We start from the raw sequence: 20,957 nt of genomic DNA, 5'->3' as shown, positions 1-20,957 counted from the left end.
GCGGCCTGGATTAGTCGGCGCCGGCGAGGCCCCCTTTTGTGCGGTCACCGCCTGCAGAAAAGAAAGGCAGGCACCCCGCGCTTCTCGAAACACACGCCGGCTGCATAACTCGATTAGTTGACTTTGCTACGGATTTCAGGACTAATTTAGAACGTTATTGAAAAAGACACTAATTTTAATGCGGGTTTTTTTATGTGCCTTTTAAAAAGTAGATTATTGAAACAAAAAATAAATTCAATGCCTTTTAAACGATTTGCTGACAGAGGAAACTCTTAGGTTCTTGGCGAAACTATTGAATTCGTGCAGACTTTAATGATGAATTTAGTGATTGAATATTTTAAGAAAATGGTTGAACTTTTCAAAATCGGTTTAAAAATGTAATTTTTGCTCAACTGTTTAGCCAAAATTTGGTTTCCAGACTCTCTTCTATAGGAAAAATCGATCGGAAAGTCATTTTTGACGTTCTAGAAAAAATATAAATTAAATCCTTGTAAACTCCATAGTTTTAATTTTATTTTTTAACATTTTTTTGCATATTTCTCCAAAATTTAAGATGAAAATAAGTTTTATTGCGAGATATTGGACAGTTGGGAAATTTGATAACGCTCTGAGCCGTCTACAGATGTCGCCAGTGTTCATTTTAACATATTTACTCTGCGCTTTAAAAGAAAACAATTATTTTCAATCCTATTTCTGTGCACTCTTGGCGAAAAAAATTAACTCGATGAGCTGAAAACCAAAATTGGTTCAGCGAACCGCGGAAGAAATGACGACAAACATATTACGCGGTCGTGAAATTTGATTATTTATGTTTCTTCTACGATTGGCTAAACCGATTTTGGTAATTAGTAATTTGAAAGTATAGTAGAATTGAATTTTAAATCACACTGTCGAAAATCGTAAAAGAACTGTAGTGCCACCTGTTAACGGCTCCAAAAGCTAAGTAAAATTTCGTTTTTAAGACATTTCGTTTGACGTCTGTTCAGTCTAAAAATAAATACAAACCCAAAAAAATCTAAAATGTCATCTTTTTCGTCTGAAATTAATTTAAAAATTAAAAATACCAAAATAGTAGTAGTTTAATTCACATCTCAACTTGCGGGACAAGTTTTAAAATTTCGCCCTAGAGAATAAAGAGAAAACATTTTCTCTGGAAGTTTGTAGCTCTTAAGTTTGTGCGTGGGTCGTGAGAGTTATATATACTTGACAAACAGTTGTTGGCCTGTGGAAATGAGTTAAGTGGATGAGCTAGATGTAAATAGGGGAAGTGATTATAACTGGCTTAATAAATGCGTATATCCGGGAGGCTATGGCAAAGGACGGGGGTGATTATCTGAAAACGGCAGGGCAGCACAATAGAGGAAGATGGCCGTGTGGTCAGTTGCTTATCCATTGGGTGAGGGTGGCCGGGGGTGTACAGCCGGGGTGGGGGTGGACGAGCGGACGGCCGAGCGTGCGAGTCGAGGGCACTTTTTGTTAAGCTAATGGCTCGTGTGTCTCTCTCCAGAGAGAGAGAGAGAGAGAGAACGAGAGGCAGCCCGCCAGTTTTACAACTATTACAGGGCGAGATAGTTAGTCAGCGCTAAAAGCCATTTAATGAGAAAGTGCTGTGCTGCGGCAACGGAGTGCAAGGGGAGGGAGAGAGAGAGAGAGAGAGAGAGAGAGAGAGCTTGCTGGTGGAAAATCGTAAAACATAAAAGGCCGCTACCGCTAATTGCAGAAAGAGTAAATAAATTGGGGTGCAAAAAGGCATTAGCATTTTCCTCTTCTCTGCTGAAAGAGTGCTTTTTTCCTCAAATTATCACTTCAAAGCGCTTCTCATGTTTGTTGTAAATAATAATAAAATTTTGCGACTTAACTGTGATTTAAAAGGATGGAACTAATCTGATAAAAACTTTTTAAAAGTTGTGGTGTGATTTCTGGGGTTTAGGATACATGGAATAAGAAATTTTTCAAAACTGCGAATAAAAGCTAGCTAATATATATTTTTTCATCAAACGTACACACTATATAATTGTGAACCACCAGTAAATATTTTATCCCCGATTTCCCAGCAGAGTCGTTTTAAAAAATTTACTCGTATCTTCCGTGATAAATATTTGAAATGGCCAAAATAAAGCTAGATTTAATAGATATAATTAAAACTCTACTAAAAGCTGTTAAAATTTTGCACGCACTTTTCTGTCTGAAACATTGTGCACATAATTCCAATCGTTTCGCTGAGCGGATTCCAATAACGTAAAGTCTGTCGCAAATCCAACCAATTTTCAAGAAATTATAGCAGTTTTTGAAATTTTATAAAATTTTAATTTTAAATAAGTTAGGGAAGTGTAGCTTAAGTGAATAATGAATAACGGGAGAACTTGTAAACACTATTGAATGGGAGCGAAAAAAAACACCATTATTTTCAGATTCGATCTGTGTTTTTTCCTCCTAATTTGTAACATTGACCTTTAAAAAAAATCTTGAAGCATGCTGTAAATTGGAATAATCAAATTAGGAAGAAGTACATGATGCTAATGAAATCTGATGATTTAATAACCATTTTTCAGAAGACTCATAAAGGAATACGACGGACAGCTTAAAAACTGAATTTAATTTTTATTTTAAATAAACCATTTATTATTTTAACTATTGTTACAAGTGCAGCCAGTTGAGACGAATTATAAATAAAATTTCCATAAAAAAAACCGTTTCGTATGATCGTTATTTAAATTTTAAATGCTCCTAATTGTAAGATGATCCGACCATAATAAAGTTTCATCCCCGTATTGCAATCGAAGAGGATGATTATTTATATTAAGAGGGCAAGCTCATTCATTCATTCACTCATTGTGCAAGTAGTGATTAATACTGCGAACTCGAAAAAGGCATTAATGAGCGCAAAAGCAGGCAAGCGACATGAATGCTAATGCGAAAGTCGTGTTAAGCCTGCTGTGCGCGAAGCTATAAAATAGAGTGAGTGAAAAGAAAGCCAACTAAATGACTATTATCGTGATTTGGCGCAGCGCGCTTACGGGTTTGCGGATGAGTTGGTTGGTTTTAATCCAGAAAATTCATTTCCTCCAAGAGCAAAGAGCACTAGTTAAAAGAGCTCCCATGGCATTTGACACCCCTCATAGGTTGGCTGATAAAAGCGAGCGCGGGGGTCGCTGGCTGGCTGGCTGGCTGGCTGGCTGCTTTTTTCAATCATCTCACTCGTGCACCCACCCACCCCAATCTGCTCGCAGCTGGGGTGCTTTTTCATTCTCGCTGCTCTCGTCTCTTTATTATAATTTACAAAGTAAATCGGTGCCTAGCAGAAGGCCGGGCGGGCGCGGGGGAAAGAAATAATAATCTTGCCGCCATAAAAATCACACGCGGAAGAAAGAGAGAAAGCAAGCCGGATCGGGATTATTTCTGGTCGGTCGGTCGGTCGGTGGACTCCTCCTTTTGTGCCGCCTGCCTTTCCACGTTGCACCGCTTTCAATGGTATTGATTGTAGTGCGCCGACTGAGTGAGAGCGACGCAGAGTCAAAAAAGGACGTCAAATCAGTCGCGATCAAAAGCAAACGAAAGTAATCTCGGACCAATTGTGATTTCGCTTTCTAAACTGCGGCGCGCGACACACAGGCAAAGCGAACAGACATTTCGCTTCGAATTGCGTACCGATCAGCATCTCTCTACAACTGAATTCCGAATCCGAAGTTTTCAAATGAGAACAATTTGAGATTTTCAATAATTTGGTTCCAAATTTTCGAACGAGTTATTTAAATTTAAATTGTAGAGCTTAAATTAGCCTCGCTTATATGATATTATTGAATTAAGAACAGTATTTGGAATTTTTTTAGTTAGTAATTTAACTTTAAAAATTAAATTTGGATCTTAAAAAAATTAAAGTTTATTCAAGCCTTTAAACTATACTCAAAATAATCTGAAATCCATGTTAAACCGCCAATTTGTTCTAAATGCGACCTTTAAAAGTAAAAAACTGACAACAATCCGTTCAAAATAATGAGCAAATTTTTACACTTTGTTAAAAAGATTTTCTAAAATTAAATTATCAGGCTGACATTTTGGCCCGAAAGGCCTTTAATATGTGCCGTAGGCGGGGATGGTCGCTTTCATTGCGAAATTTTAGACTATTTTAAAAAATTTTATTGTTTCGACTTTTTCAATCAGACGTTCTTATATAAACCTTACCTGCTCCCTCATTTTTATTCCAAAATTTAAGTAAATCTATGTCTGGCTAGAGGAAAATATTTTAATCCCTTGCAAAATGGAAAAACGACAATTTTCCTTCGAATAGAAAATTCAATTTACACTTGAAATAAGGAAAAATGTGAGCATAAAATTTATTCTACAAATTATGCTACAAACAATGCACAACAAACTTGTCTAGAAATCACAGCCCGCAAAATATATTTTATCATTATGCGGATTAGGATTAAGAAAATCATCTTTACTGTTTTTCTTTGCGCTTGCAATTTAAATAAGAATGTATCAGATGGTTTTAAGACTCGTTAGTCACACTTAAAATCGTCTGAATCGCTTCTGAAACCACAAAAACGCACAATGTCAGTTGAATTGAAGATATTCTTACAAAACTCATGTTTTTCTAGTGGGTTTCCACTTAAATTTTAATTTATATAAAGTCATTTTAATGGTGAGATTTGTCCATACTTCAAATCTAATTGAATTTCACCACACATAAAATTTAATATGACACCCTTATGCTAATTTAAAATCTAAATCCATGTAAATTCGACTTTTGGTGAGAAAATTGGGGAAATTGCTGGAAGAATAATTAAATACGGTTTAAAACCATCTAAATTGGCTCATAAATTGTTTAAATAAAGTTCCAAAACCGTCTAAAATAGTTGTGATTTATGTAAAAATCTAAATTCTAATTTTACTAATTGTAATTAAATTTTCTCTACAAAAAATTGTCATATTTAGTTCCTTGTCCGTGCTTATTCAATAAATAAATCAAATCCATCAATTCAGACTTGTAGCGAAGATAGGATTAAAATTTCCAACAAACAGAACATGAGAAATTACGAAGATTAGATTACTTTTGACATTTGGAATCGACGACGGTGGCGTTGGAGGCAGGAAGGCAGAGGCATCATATGATAAGATTTCGTTAGCTGACAAACTACTTATAGTAATCTCTTCTTTCTGCAGCTCACTCTCCATTTATAATGTATAAATCTGGAGGCTGGTGCAAAGAAGGAGCTAGCTGCTTCTGCTTTTACTTTCCTCCCGCCACCCGCCCGCCCGCCCGCCTTTCAATGTTGCTGCCTTTCAAATAGCGCGAGGAGAGCAGACTAAAGAGAGAGAGAGAGAGGAGTTACTTTTTAAAAGGCGGCGATCCTCTTCCCTCTTGCCTCGCTCGCTCTCTCGAGCAGTAAAATTCTTGGTATAAAAGCGGCAGGTTTGTGGTGCGGGAATACAAGTTTAACTTTTTGACGAGCATCATGTTTTGAGCCGCCTTGCATCAAATTAAAGATACACCCAAGACGCTGAAAGCAAGCCACCTCTCTTTTAAGAAGAGCGAAACTCTCTCTCTCTCTCCTTCGCCCCGGGCCCGAACTCGGCGCTTTTCCTCCCTCGCCTCGCTGCTTTCCGCGCGGCGCCCGTCCGCCCCGCCGCTATTATATATAAATTTTTCGACCGCCACACCAAATGGGGGAGCAAATGATGGCTAAATTTGAAAATATTGCACACAACTCCCGTGGCAGAATTTTTCCATCTGCCCGCACCACCAAGCGAAAAGCGAAATAAAAATAACACACACACACTCGCATATAGCGGTTTATTTCGGCTCGGGGATAATATTCTCTCGGCGCGCGAGCGGTCTCATCAGTAATTAATGCCGATGAAAACCGAGCCGATTTTGCAATTATTTTCTACCCTGCTCTAACTAACAAACGTAATGTTTTTACATGGTTTATTATTGACTATTGTATTCAAATTTGACCAAACAGATTTTTAGTTGGTGGTTAGAAATAATTAAGCGTTGCATATTTTTAATTAAAACTAACTTGGAATTTGGATTCTAATTTGAATTTTCGGATTTTTTCTGCTTTACCTCTTGTTTGACTAACAAATTGTGATTGAAATTGTGAAACTTAAAGCACTGCCGCTCGTAACATTAACCCAGAAAATTGTGCCCACGGTCTCAACAAATTCCTGTGATACTAAAATTTACTTATAGCGCTCTTTATTGATTAAATTAATAATTATCCAATAATTATCTCACAGAAATATAAAAAATAATATTTAATTTTCAACTTCCTCAATTATTTAGTTCACCATTTATAGAATGTTTATTTTTAATTTAGAATCTGTTAAAAATTACATACTTAACACTTAATTTTGATTTTTCGATAATTCGCTTGTAAAGATCAATTATATTTTTACTGTTAAAAAATCAACTTAAAAGTTCAGTGAAAATAATCCATCTAAATCAGCTATAAATTAAACTAGCAAATTAGATATTATATCAATTAAAAATTTAAAAATTCCTAAATCTTTAGGGAAGGCCCAGTTAATTTTTTTTAATATCAATCTTAAAAATAGATAAGGAAAACCTATTTTATCCTGATTAATTCAGTCTAATGGTGTAGTTTTGACAGCTTCTCGTCATTGACATGTCACCGCATTATAACTTCAAAGAGAGCTCTTACACACGCTAAAAGAGAGATGTAGCCATATATAGGTTTCCCCTCGCGGATGCTGAGAGCGAGCGAGCGAGCGCAAACACACATACGGGCTCACTCTCAGCCATTTGTCTATCAAGGAATTTGTTTTGCACTTCTTCCCTAGCTGGTGCAGGCGAGGCTAGCCCGGAACCACTCCCACGGCATAAATGTCTTTCGACGAGTGGCGAAGGAAGCAGGAAGAAACGAGAAGCTGCTTCTTTTCATCAATTTAACAAGATTGGGCGGAGAAAGAGAGACGGTCTCTCTCTCTCTCTCTCTCGGCAGCCTCTCAGTCCTCAGTTCCTCACTCGGCCGGCTATATATATATGGCTCACATTTTAGATTTGATATGTTTGAAGAGAGAGAGAGAGAGAGAGAGAGAGAGAGAGAGAGAGAGAGAGAGAGAGAGAGAGAGCTTTTTGTAAGAGCAAGAGCGGAGCGCTTACTTGCGAACATATATTAAAAGAGAGTGTATGAGTGACTTGTGAGAGGGATGGAGCAGCACGACTCAAAAGGAATTTGAGAAAGCTACTACCTCTGCAAAAGAAAGATCACACGGTGATAAACCTGCTGCTGCTGCTGCTGCCGCCGCTGCTCTGAATAATATTTCTACTTTCAGACTCCACTCCATTTATACACGTCCATCCACCTCGCTCTTTCCCGTCAACCTTTCGACGACTTTGCCTTCCACCACCACCGGTCATGCCGTTTAAATAGAAATAAAAGAGACAAACTTGTTAATTGGACACGTGCATCTTGTATTAATTTGAAAGATGTGCTTTTCAACTTTGTCTCTTTTTGCTAATGAATAAAAAACTCTAAAAAAATCCTGTAAGTTCTTAAATTTATTTTTTCAAGTTCATTAAAATCCTCTTGATATAGGGTTGCATTTAGAGAGTACACGAAATTTCTATTTTCCCTTCTATGGAGCTTTTAGCGTTGTTGAAAAAGCACTTTGAAAATAGCTGTAGTAAGAAAGGATGGAGTTTTTGGTTGAGAGGAAATTCTTGTCACACATGGAAAAGTTGGAGGTTGTCAATCTGGTTGATCGTTTCTTATTTCGCTTGCACTCAAAAGATGAGTGTAGGTGGCCGTTTCCGTTTTCTTGAAACCGTGAAACGCCACTTTAAAAAATAGTTGTCTCTTGAATTTAAATTGCTTCATACTAAAAGAAAATCAACCCCTGCCCGAGACCCGAGACATTGATTTTCAGTTCGATATATTTCAGGGAAAAATAATTATATTGATCTATTTCTTAAATTAAAATTCAAAATCGCGTTTCACCATTGAAAAAGTGAATTCGTTGCATCTTTTTTTTATTCACCGAGGGAATTTCCCGTCGTACAAAAATCAATTAATATAAAATATGCTATTTTTGTCAAAATTGAAGTTGTAGCGGTTCCCGCTTATTGGCGTTAACTTAGTTTGTAACCTTTAGATGTCACTTGTAACTGTATGATAAGCTTTTCTCATTTACCCTGTATAATACACCTTCACTGACCGCTCACCTACGCACGCATACGGTCATGTCGCATTTACCTCTCCGGCCGGGAGTATAATGTCGTGCGCATATATGACGCTTGTAATAACTTATAGACCCGAAGATAATACCGGGGAACCAGATGCATTTCCTTTTGGCTCGAACCGAGTAACCCACAAAGTGTTTCCAACTTAAACTATAAATTATACCTCTTTTGTCTTTTGGTATTTTTTAAATATTTTGTAAAGGGCCAGAAACTATAAAAATTGAAGGGTTTTTAAATTTGTGACCACAAACACCTAAAATTAAAAGTTCTTTCTTTTCTTGCTCCAATTTTTTCGAAATAAAAAAACGTGATGAAATTAGGTAGATTATTTTGCCTTATTTGCCGTTTTTTACTTTTTATTTTCTACCTCTAAAATGAAAGAGATCAAGAAATTCATGATAAACGGGTTTTTAGCACAATAAATGCCAATTTAATATAATTTTAATTCATTTAAATTAATATGCTATGCTAGAAACGGTGCGTTGAGATATCTACCATCTAAAAATCAATTAAAATCTGAATCTTTTCATCTAAAAGAATATTATTTACACTATTTTTATCTTAAAATCGTTGATAATTGATGCAGAGAAATAAATCAAAATCGCGGAACAAATTCGATCACAGCGGACTGAGCTGTCAAACAGGAAATGATGAATTTAGTGTCCGTCAACGCTTTACGGATATGCAGACTTGATTCAATAGTTTCAATTTATGATGCACATTTTCATAAAAAAGATAAGGTCAGCTGCAAGCAAGAAAAATACTTTTATTAGCGCTTGAGAAAAAATCGAGAAGTGATAAAAAAAAGAATTATCAAAAGTTTTTTAAATAAGAAAAGAGGAGAATTGTTGTGACGGCCGTGTTTCTATTAGAAAATTGGAGGCTTCATTATTTCAATTTTGGTTTGAAAAAGATTGATTCGAAAATATCTTGGAGACTTTTATTCTAATAGCCTTAATTCTTAATTTTATTAAATGCAGTATTTGGAAGGAAATGCAGTACTGGAGGAAATGAAATAAAAACAATTTATTTTTTTTTGAAATCTCAAAACTTCGAACTAAATTTTTACTAAATTCAATCGTCTTAACAAATTTCAACCATAATACCAAACTTTGCTTAAAAAATGTCAAAAACTATCAAGTGTGAAATAAGATTTGACTAATAATATATAATTCCGTTTTAAAATTAGATAAAACAACAAACACGCCGAGCCAAATGCGGCAATTTGCAGCTGGAAGGCTTAAGGGGATTAATTTATTCAAGGGAAGCGCGCAGAGAGAGAGAGAGAGAGAGAGAGAGAGAGAGAGAGAGAGAGAGAGAGAGAGAGAGAGAGAGAGAGAGAGAGAGAGAGAGAGAGAGAGAGCTGCAGAATCTTGGCCTGGGGAGAGAGGAACAAACAAGACGAGTGTTCGCCTGGGAAAGGTGATTATTTATTATTATTCGGTGGGTCGGCGGGTCGTTGAGCGCGCAGTGGTATAGTGGCTGCCTGCCTGCTAGCGGATTAAATTGCGTTCGATGCGTTTGCGCCGCGCGCGCATCAATTAGCGAACAGCCAAGCAAACAAGCAACAATGCGATAATCGGGTGACGGCTCGGCGGCTGCGGCGGCGGCGGCGGAGCAAAGGAGACGAGGCAGGGGTGGAGGGAGGGACGGTGATGACGACGCCCTGACAGCAGCAACAGCCACACCGCTCTCTCGCTCTCGCAGCAGAGAGAGAGGTGATTAATCCGCAAAGTTGGATTACAGCGCTTGAGTAATGAGCGGACTATTATGTAATTATCGTGTGTTATGATTGCCCGGTCATGCGCACACGGCTGCCACAATGCTCGAGGGCTCTTCGCAAAACACACTTCTTATTGCAACCCCTCGTTGAGGGTGCTTGAAAACAGAAAGCTGTGTAGCTAAAACAAGTTGTTTGTTCCATCAGGAGCTGTGGGAACTGGCTGGAAATATTTGAATTTTAATAAACCTTGAAAATTATCTGGAAAATTTGCATTTTTTTCTTCGGGGTGCAGTTTAACCCATTACCTCAATAAATAAAAACGTTACATGCTAGTTTTTGTGTGTTTAAATTTTAATTATTTGTGTGGTTAAGAGTGTGTTCGATTATGAAACGTATCAAAGATTTTGGCGTAAGAAAATAATTTCTGCTTAATTATTCTACCACTCCTAACTTCAAAATTGCTAGAGTAATATATTTAAAGAGGGTTTTTTTGCTGCAAAACCCCGCAATACATAAAAACTAATCCCTGATTTTAATAACGGATTCATTTTAAGTCAAAATTGACCATGATAGCACTGTTTTTTCTAACAAAAGTGACTGCAAAAAGTTAGCATGCTTTTAAAATGGTGATTTCTTTTTCTCCCTGCTTGATATCTGAGTATTTTATTTCACAACAAAGAATTTCCCTAAAAGGTTTCACACGCTGTTGAATAGATCTAGACGAGAGGAATCAAAATCTGCAAAGAAAATGTGGTCAAGCGCTGTAAATTTGACCGTTTTCAATTTTTACTAGCAAGGTCATTTTTTGATTGTTGAAAATTGCAGAACGAATTGTTGATCGATCAAATTCTTATTGCATCCAACAATTCAAATAATTTTCAATTTATATTTGCCCTGTTTCATTCCACGTTAAAAACATTGTTTTTATTTATCACCTGAAAATCCTGAAATATTTATAGAACCACCCATTTATTTCATAACGTTTAATTGTATTAGTTAATTGACTAGAGACTGAATTTGACACGTAAATTATTCAAAGAAAGGATTTTTTGTGTAATATGTTGATGAGCAGGAGCGCGCATAAGAGCGATGCAAAAAACGAGCGTGAAGAGTACGCGATTGCAGTGCACATACATGATCTGCTTAAGGGCGTGCGTGAAATCGGTTTATATGTATATTATGAAAATAAAAATAAATTATCCTTCTTTGAATAATTTACGTGTCAAATCCAGTCTGTAGTCAATTAACTAATTCTGTTGTATTAAAAAAAACTTCAAAGCACCATTAAAACCACGCATTAAAATCTGGTTTTGTGAAATGAACAAAATAAAAAATTAATGTGCAATTGACAATTTGTAATTTGCATGATTATAACAAAAATCACCAAATTTTCAAGTATAAGGCTTGAGTTATAGAAAACAAACTTTGGCGGTTGCTCACGCTCACTCAATTCTGAAAACTTGTATTATATATCCGTCTCCAAGGAAAACTCTTGCTGCTCTTCCAAGTCGGATGAATTCGGATTTATTTAATTATCTGACTTTGCGGCGGAATTTTCCAAGGGAATTTAGCCAATTAACACACGCATGATTCGATTTTCCTCAATCCCCACTTGAAATAGTTGCTGAAATTCTCTTTATTTATGCCAATCATTTGTACTACAAAAGTCAAAGAAAAAGATCAGTTGCGATCTGAATAAGAAGCAAAAATGGCTGGATTTGCTGGATACAAAGGCAGGCACTTTGATTGCATTTTGCTGCTTTTAATAACAAAGTCGGAAGTCGTCCTTTGTGCAGGCAGGAGGCAGGAGCGTTTACCGCTTGGATAATGATGCCGCCCGCGCAATCCACTTTCCTGGAGCGGCTGCGGCAGGTCGATACACCAAATTGGAGAGCCCTTGAATCGAGAGCTGCTCTCATCTCATTATCCGCACACTCGACAAACGCAAATTAAAAAGACTCGCCCGTGTGCTGCCTGAGCAGAGAGATCCGTGAGCACACACACACACGCGCATTGTGCTCTGGTTACTTTTTGTGCTGTCTCCGTGCGCGGCGGCCGCCCCTTAACTTTGATACGCACAAAACACAAATAATAATGAAAAGCTAGCTCTAAACATGTAAAAGCAGCGGCGGCACATATCATTATCAATTACTCGTCTTTTCAGGCGCATCGAATAACACAAAACGAGCGCCGTTCGCTCGGATGAGATTTTCTCGCTGGGGGGTAGAAAACATCAGCCAAGCAAGCAGCCCCCATTACCCATTCAAAAGGCCAGCCAGCATGTTTATTATTTTATTTGCCAGCCGCTGCTCCCTCTCTATCTAATAATTTCCGAGCCAGCCGACAATGCACGCCCCGCGCGTGATCTAATATAATATTTCGAATAAAAAGCGTTACACTCCAGAATGGCGCAACAATTGATTTTCCGCCTCTATTAATCAGCTCTTCCATTTTCGTCCCACGCTCCCTCAAGTGGCTTTCATTGTTTCTCTTACATATTGTCTCACTCAGTACTCACTTTGTGAAAAAGTTGCAACTCGAGCTTTGAGATTAAAATGTTGAGAGTGCGCTTGTTGAAAGCCTCAAGTGTCCTTTCATAATTGAAGGCGTAGAGTTAGCAATTTATGTGTGTTATTTTGCGTCTCAATTTAATCTTTTTGCACATATCACGCTTATATATTGAAAGACCTTAAATCACTTGTGAACCCTATTAATAAATACAGCTTAAAAGTATGGATTTATTGCAGCTACAAAGTTTCTGGTCTGGAGACCGGAAAATTTGCTAAAATTGGTTTCACTACTTCAACTTTGATCTTGTTTAACCGGCAAATCTGTTGAAACCCCCCCCCCCCCCGGATATGTCCATTTTAGCGGGTTTTACTTTTACGGGCGCGGTCCGAAGCAGTCAAAACTCGGGAATTTCGAGTAATTCCCCAACTTTGTTCAGGCAGGGCGTTTATAGAACAATTTGGACATTGTGAGAGAGTTTTTAAATTGTGCCTTTAGCCTAAATATGCATTCTTTTGAGCTTCGTTTGCATTTAATTGACACGTGCACCGATTAAACTAATTATGGCGCTCTTTACAATGATTTCTCCAAAATTCTCTCATAGACATCGTTAAAATCGTCTTCTCAATTGGAACAACTTTTTCCTTTCGTATCGACATGACCTCCCCTAGATAGCTTGAAGCAGTCCAACCTTTCCAACCCTTTTCCACCCCATCAGAAATGGAAAAAAAGTATTTTTCGTAGGATGGATGCAAATGACACGACTATAGCAGCGTTAAAATGGCTCAAATTCAATATCTGATCAATCTCACCTCCATAAAATTCAAGTTTTTTTTTAATTTACAATAGGCTTAACTAGAAAATTAACGTTTTAAGCATAATTCGCAAAATTAAACAACCAACTTGGTCAGAAGATGGTTCTGGTCAATTTAATATTGAGGTTGAACGATTTGTTGAGAGGTTTTACAATATTTGACACTCCTTTCTCTCTTCCATTGTGTTTCAACAATCGGTCTTTACCATTGATCGGTGAATCAGAATAATCTGCAGGTAATTTTGTTTGGCAGGTAAAGCACTGCCGGGGCTGAAACATATATACGTACTGGTCCCGGAAAAATTGCGCAACGTTCAACAAACACCCAAATTTTCACTGTCGAATTCATTGTTAACCTTTTCTTGCAACAAGGAAATTCGCGATTGGATGATGAAAGTTACGCAATTTTGCCGGGACCAGGACGATTACGGAATCATATATGACGGTAATTTTTCTTCTCTTCAAATATATATAATACTCTTAAAGCCAACCATTCTTTAGTCAGTTCCACGCAGAGTAGAGTGTTAAATTTTCTTTTCTTCAAATAATGATAAGTTTATTTTTATTTGAGTCTAATAACAGATAAATATTTAGATGAACGGACATTTAAGACATTGCATAGCACTTCATACTATATCTTCTTTAGAATTTTATTTAGTTTACTTTCCCACAAACTAACTAATGTTTAAATGTTTTAGTAAGAAGCTCATCGCGCACAGGGACGTGCACATGGGTATGGAACGCGCCGCGCGTTTGAATTGTATATTGCGCGTCAGAAATTGATGATTTCGCAGCAAAATCCGCATTTTTGAAGTGCTGCAATTTTGTACAGTGCTTAACCAGTTGCGCTGCGGCTTGAGCCGCGATACGATCAGTTTGTCGTTGCTTTGAATGAATTTCTTCGCTTAAAAAAATTTTACGATTCTGGGGAATTCTTTGCATTTTGTAATAACATAGCTTTGATTTTTGTTTGTATTATTGTATGTGCATTGCATTTGGGGGGCATAGTATTAGAATATATTACATATCTGATGTATATTACCTCGCCAAAAGTCAATAAATATAATTTATATTCATTCTAAATTTAGAACAGATATAGTAAATAATTAAAATAAAATTGATCGCTATTTCACAGTTCGTAAATTATATATGCACTGAGAGTTGCCCTTGCTTAATATGATAGCAAAGAGAACAATGAGTTCGAATCCTATAGGATAAATATAAATCAGCAAATAAAAAATTAAATCGATTGAATGATTTGAGGACGAATAGAACGGATGATATATATGTTTGGTGGTTTGAAAGGTGCAACCTGAAACGAGTTGGCAGGAAATGATCAAAGGTTTACCTGCTCCTATAAAGCAATAAAAATAAATAAGATGTTATCATTCGTCACGAGAATTGCGACCGCGCTTTGTCGGCCAGCTGCAAACATACATATAAACACTCACACAAAAACGTAGCGACAAGAAATGCATGGCATTTGCCTGATTTTCCGATTCGGGGGCACGCGTTAAAGTGCTTACCAACCACCTAGACACGAGGACACAGAGGCGGCGGCTGCGTTTTCTATTTGTGTGTATTTATTATTATTTGTTGTTGCTGGTCCATCCGAGCATTATTCGTGCTTGAGTTGTGTTGAAAGCGCGCAGCACTCGCTCATCAGCCTCAAGCTGCGCCCAATGAAGCGCGCACTGATCTGAACCGAGTGGAGCGCATCCCTTTGCGGCTGCACCCAAGCTGTTGATCCTCCTCGTCCGATAATGCTTCTCTGCACTTAAGAAAAGAGGCTCAAATTTTCCTGCTGCGTTTCATTTCACCAGAGACGACCACTTAATCTGCAAACAAGGAAAAATTGTAAATATATAATGGCGTACGTTTTTCTAGAAATTTATGAATCACTTTTCTCTACAAAAATTAAGAAATCATAATTAACCGCTATCACAAATTCTAAATATTACCAGGGAATTGAACGCATAAATATAATATTTTCGATTTTATTCTGACAAGGGAAAAATTTTAACTGAGCTCAAAGTATAGTAATTCCACTGGGAATTGGGAATTATCTTGGGAAATGTTTTTACAAGTATATCACCAATCTGTCACAACAGTTCGTTTTAATTCATACAAAATAAAGAAAACGTTCACCTCATTGTCAGTGGGCTTTTAAAATAAAATTTTGAAGCTAGTTTTCGTTCCATCCGTTCCATTATATATGATTTTTGAAAGAAATAAATCCCACTCGATAGACGGGGCATTTCTTAATTTCTGGAAATTTCCTATTTTTGAGACTACATGGATGCAAAAAACTAATTGGTTTCTCTGAGAAAATTTTCCACTCATTTTATAAATTTTTAAATACTTTGTTTTCACGCACAATTTCCAAGCAGCCACTTGAGGAGTTTTCCATCGTTAAAATCAAATCCTGATGTTATATTTCTTTGAAGCATTGCATAAACCCTTAGTGTTCGAAGCCGCCAAGAGATGGCGCCATCGTATACTTACGTAATAAGTTAAATTTTAAGGCATTTCCGCTGCAATTTCAGACTCAATCTAGCTATTTTGCAATCTTCAATTAATTTGCCTTTTTTGACGTGCTGAAAACCAAAATCGGTTCAGCTATTCGCCGTAGAAACGTTGGAAAATATTTTTTTATTTCAAAAAATAGTTTTTCACAATTCCACGGCGATTGGCTGAATCGATTTTGGTTTTCAGCACGTAAAAAAAGCAAATTAATTGAAGAATGCACAGTAGCTAGATTGAGTCTGAAATCGCAGCGGAAGTGCCTTAAAATCGAAAGTCTAAGGTGGCGCCATCTGTCGGCGGCTTCGAACACTTAGGGTTTATGCAACTGGTAAATTTCACAAGCAAAATAAAAATATAATTCAGATAAATTAGTGAGAATTCAGTTTAACTATATTGAAAAGAAACACGCGGGAACCGCTGTATATAATGTATTTATTTTAAATTATATCAATTTTATATAAACTTCAAGGAACAGCTGTCTCCAGAATATATAGCCAAAACTAGTTAGGATTAACTTCCACTCTTTTGTTGAAATGAAATTTCCGGATATTATTTCAATAATTTAATTATTTGAAAGCCTAAATAATATCAATGAAAGAAAGTTAAAAACTCGAGTGTTTTCCTTTAATTTGCTTTTTTAAGATACAGAGCCAAGATGCATTCATGAATAGTTTTTTCACATTAAGAATGAACCGTTCATCGATTTTTCTAATATTGTCTAATAAAATACTATTTTTATAGCCCAAAATTCCTATGAATTTACCAATTTTTTAAGGTAAAATTGGCGCTAAAATTAAATTATTAAAGAATTCCCTCGGAGTTAATTGTGCGTAAGTATATTATTGTATGCTGACGGTGCAGTAAAGCGAAAATTTAAATGATATCAGTGTTTTAGTGCCCAGAGTCAAATAGACTACTTATATATATGTATATAGATAGTATGTCTAAAATTAAACGAGAAGAAATGACAAGTTATAAAATTTAGAGTTGGTTGTAAATATCCTAATCTATAGTAAAATAGTTTTCTGTTCATAAGTGAATTAAATTATTTAACTAAAATGATTTATAGGATTACATTTGAACAAGCATTTTGCCCCAGAAAATAGATAACATGTTGATTTAGAGTATAAAACTGTCCGTTTCAGAACATTAGGCAGCTTTTTGCCGAAATATTGTGCTGTTTAAATATTATTTCTAGCTGATATAATAGGGCATTTGATCGATCGATCAATACTTATCTTGCCTCACCGGTCAAAAGCTTTGGATCATTCCGTCTAAAGTGCCTGCTCGCATTATTCGCGCTTTTAATCTCAGCCGCGCGGCAACTGCCCGGCATAGAACCGAAATGGAGCCGGACAAAAGATGCTCTCTAATCCGTGGAAGCTGCCAAGCGGAAAAAGGACACATGATCACCTCAAATAATGGCATCCCTTGTGTCCAATTTCAAAATATATTTATTGCGTGAATTTTTTACTGGCGCCGACGACGCAGCGGGGCACCCGGCGCGGCCGCCGCTTTTTATCTTCCACTCCATTATGTGAATGAGGTCAAATGAAAATAGGCGGATCTCCACCAAAAGAAATAATCCTCTTGGCGGTTACTCCTAATCCCAATTGTGAGAAAAATGTTTAATCGTATTCTTTGGATAAAATGCATCTGGTAAGTTGTGCGGCGGTCACCACATACAGCAGCCACGAACACAACTATGGCACTTTGGGGGACAATTGAGTGCCCAATTCTGTTTCATGCCTGTGTATCAATGTAAACTTTGAATAAAGAGGTTAGGTTGTTTGACAATCGCTCAGGTGGACGAACACATTCAGAGATTCCTCGAAATCATTGAGAAGAAAATAATGACTATATCACTCCTAAAATCGGATGTTTGCTCTTTCTGATAATCCCTTTTTGAACCTCAAATTGCCGGACATGAAAGATTACCCTTTATCCGTAAATAAGATAAATGCTCGTTGAGGACGAAAATCTTAAATAGAATTTGATTAAGAGGAAACTTGTGTAAAATACCACAGCAGCTGTTTCGGCCCCCTTCATACCGCGAAAATAAAATCCAATTCAGAGAGTTAACTGCACAGATGATTCTATAAATCACGAAAACGATGGACTGCATCTGATATAGTAATTGAACTCAAGAGGAATTAATGTTTTGTCACTTTCCCTCTTCGTGGCACAACTCTCCCTCGCTCTATCTTCCTTTCTTTATGTGAAGCAAATATGTGTGAAACTCTTGGACCCTGTGCGTTAATCGATTTGCGAGTATTACCTCTCATGAGGCTTGCGCTATACGCTGAAATAATTTTTTAATTTGGATATTTAGTTAAAAAAAATTGGGAAATTTTTCTGTGGGTATTTTTTAATTTTCTGTATTAACATTTCCGTTTTCAACAAAGTGTTTCCATTAACTTGCATTCATCATTGACGAGAGAAATCGAAAAAATTCAATGAATAAAGACCAATTCGATCGTTTTAATTTTTCTACTGTGGTCCCGAAAATCGTTTCATCGTCCATAAAGACTAATTTTCACTATTTTAAATTTTAATTGAAGAAAAAATCCAAGGCTTATACTCTATCGGGTAACATATCATTTTGCAGCACTTTGGTTTGAAGTTAACCTTAAATCCACTTCATATTTTTTTTTTAATATTATCAGTTTAATATTTTATATTCCATTATTGTTATGTTTGGAAATTTATTTTTCCCTGCGCTCTTGACTGAGAGATAAAGTTTTAAACGAACTGCTAGAGGCAGCTGCGAATGTCAGAGTTCTTAAATTTCTCAATGTGAAAAACGTATATACAAACAAGCCGTTATAGATTCAACTTCAAGTTCTATTGACGAGTAAAAACAATATTTCTGCTGAAAGCACTTGCTTTCGATTACAATAAACACGGACGTTTCATTTTAATATCGAGTTTCCTACAAACAAATTTTTTCTCGAGCAAGTTATATCATTTTCACTCAACTTTGCGTCATAACAATGCCAACAAACGACACTGGATACACGCGCAAAACGAGTTCTGTGCCGACAAGGGAAAATTTTTTGATGTCACAATTATTGCATATTTACCAGAAAGAAACACTTTCCGTGAGAACTGCTCCCCGGGTGCGAGCTATAGGGTTTTTCTCGCACTCAATTGAAGAAATAGAATTTAACATTTCGTGCCGCCGGGCGGTGAGTTGCTGGTTGAGATGTAAATGTCGTGAAAAGGTCAGCGGGTGGTGCGCGCTGCTGAAATTCATACCCCTTTGAGCACCCCCTGAGTGCACGCCGATTGTGTATTATTTGCTTGTTTTTGTGCACATTACGCCCCGACAACACAGCATACATATAAAAGAGAGCAGTCCATAATGTCGAATGCGGAGAGAAAAATCGGATTTCGCTATTATGTATCGGCGCGTTCACAGCTGGAATCATTTCGCCCATGCCGTACGTGACGTCGATTTTTTCAGACGTTGACGTGAAATGTCTTGCGGATACATTGTTGAGAGAGAATTCCTTCTTTCTTCGAGAGAAGAGACGCGGCTGCATTATTTATTGTGCGTTTGCGGCGCACAATGGCCTCGCAAACCTCCTCTCGCGCGCGCTCGAATATCGCGCCGCATGGGAAATAAAATCAAGCTTGCTGATTTTCATGCCCGCCGGCGCAATTTTTATCGAATGCTGCGCGTTTCTTTTTTTTATACAAATAAGTGTACCCGGTTACACAATGCGGCTCTTTTCTCCGGCCCCGGCACCCGTGCAATGGGAATCGAATTTAATCTTGTTAAACGCGCCGCCGCCGCCGCCGTAATCGGATGCTGCAGTTTGTATCTTTTCTATAAAGGAAGTGGCTAATTTAACACGTACGTTTGTCAACGTTTATTTGATTTTTTTTTTCATCTACTTTGTTAGATCGCTATTTAAGTGAATATCCAACGACAACAATTTAAAAGTTTATTTTTTCGATTTCAGCAATCAAATTGACATTCTACACTCAAAAAAGGATAAAATTTCAAATTATGCTTATTTTCAGTGCAATATACTAGATCATATTTTCATGGCAGATTTCTATTCCTCGCATCGAGATTTATTCAACAGTGAATGAAATATTTCGGGGGAAGTCTTTGTTAAAAAAAATAAAATAAGATTTCTGGTAATGGAAACTGCTTGCCGTTTGCAAACTTTCAAAGCCAAATTTTAAAAATAAATTTCACCCGAATTTGACTTTAGCTCAGTCCTCAAGGACCAGTTTATGGTTAAATAACAAGAACTTTTCAGTTTATTTTATTTTTACAGTCTCAATCGATTGCTGAGAGTCAATTTAGGATTTTGGCAGCTTATTAATACAATATGACATTGACATGATCGAACGTACCAAAAATCAATGGAATCGTAAAACTGTTAATACCAAGCAAAAAGAGCCACCAAAAAGAACAAATTGGCAACAAATCAGAGAAGCGAACGGTTCTCTGATTGGCTTTCAGATGAGAGACAGCAGCGACACAGTGACAGCCAGTGGAAGCAACAAGACAAGTCAGCCAGCAACTAAACTCGCTTCCGCTGGTTGTCGCTGTGGCGCTGCTGTCTCGATCTTATGACAAGCACTAAGTGAAAATAAGCCAATCAGAGAGTCACTCGCTTTTTTGATTGGTCACTGGTTTCTTTTTGCTTAATTCACACCACAAACAGTAGTAAAATAATTGTTTTTACTTTTATTCCACCGGTTTTCGGCACATTGTGTCGAATTCTTGACTAAGTCCGGTCCTCGGACAGGGATAAAAAGAGCAAAAAAAAAAGAAAAAAAAAGTGATTATGATATTGGCTGCCCTCAGAATTCGATTGACTCGTCAAAAATGAAATTCTTGAAAAATTGCGCATTTCTCAACAACCAAACGCGAATTTCCTTGATGCATAAGGGCAAAAATAAATTCTAACAATGAAAATTTGCGTGCTTGTTGAGCGATACGCAATTATACCCTAAAAAGACGACGAATTTAATTTTATCCATCTATGTGCGCAGTCAGCGTAAATAACTTGAGGAAAAACATTTAGTGTAATGGACCGCAGGGTGTGCTTCAGGTCTTGTTTACCTGCAAAGGAGTTGCCTCTCATATCGACCGTGAAAAACGCACTCTCCACTAGTGCGTGCAATGAAGAGGAGAATCACGAATATCTCCA

The sequence above is a fragment of the Cloeon dipterum genome, chromosome X, assembly GCF_949628265.1.
Source record: "Cloeon dipterum chromosome X, ieCloDipt1.1, whole genome shotgun sequence".
Classification (NCBI taxonomy): Eukaryota; Metazoa; Arthropoda; class Insecta; order Ephemeroptera; family Baetidae; genus Cloeon; species Cloeon dipterum.
Note: the sequence above shows the minus strand (reverse complement) of the source record.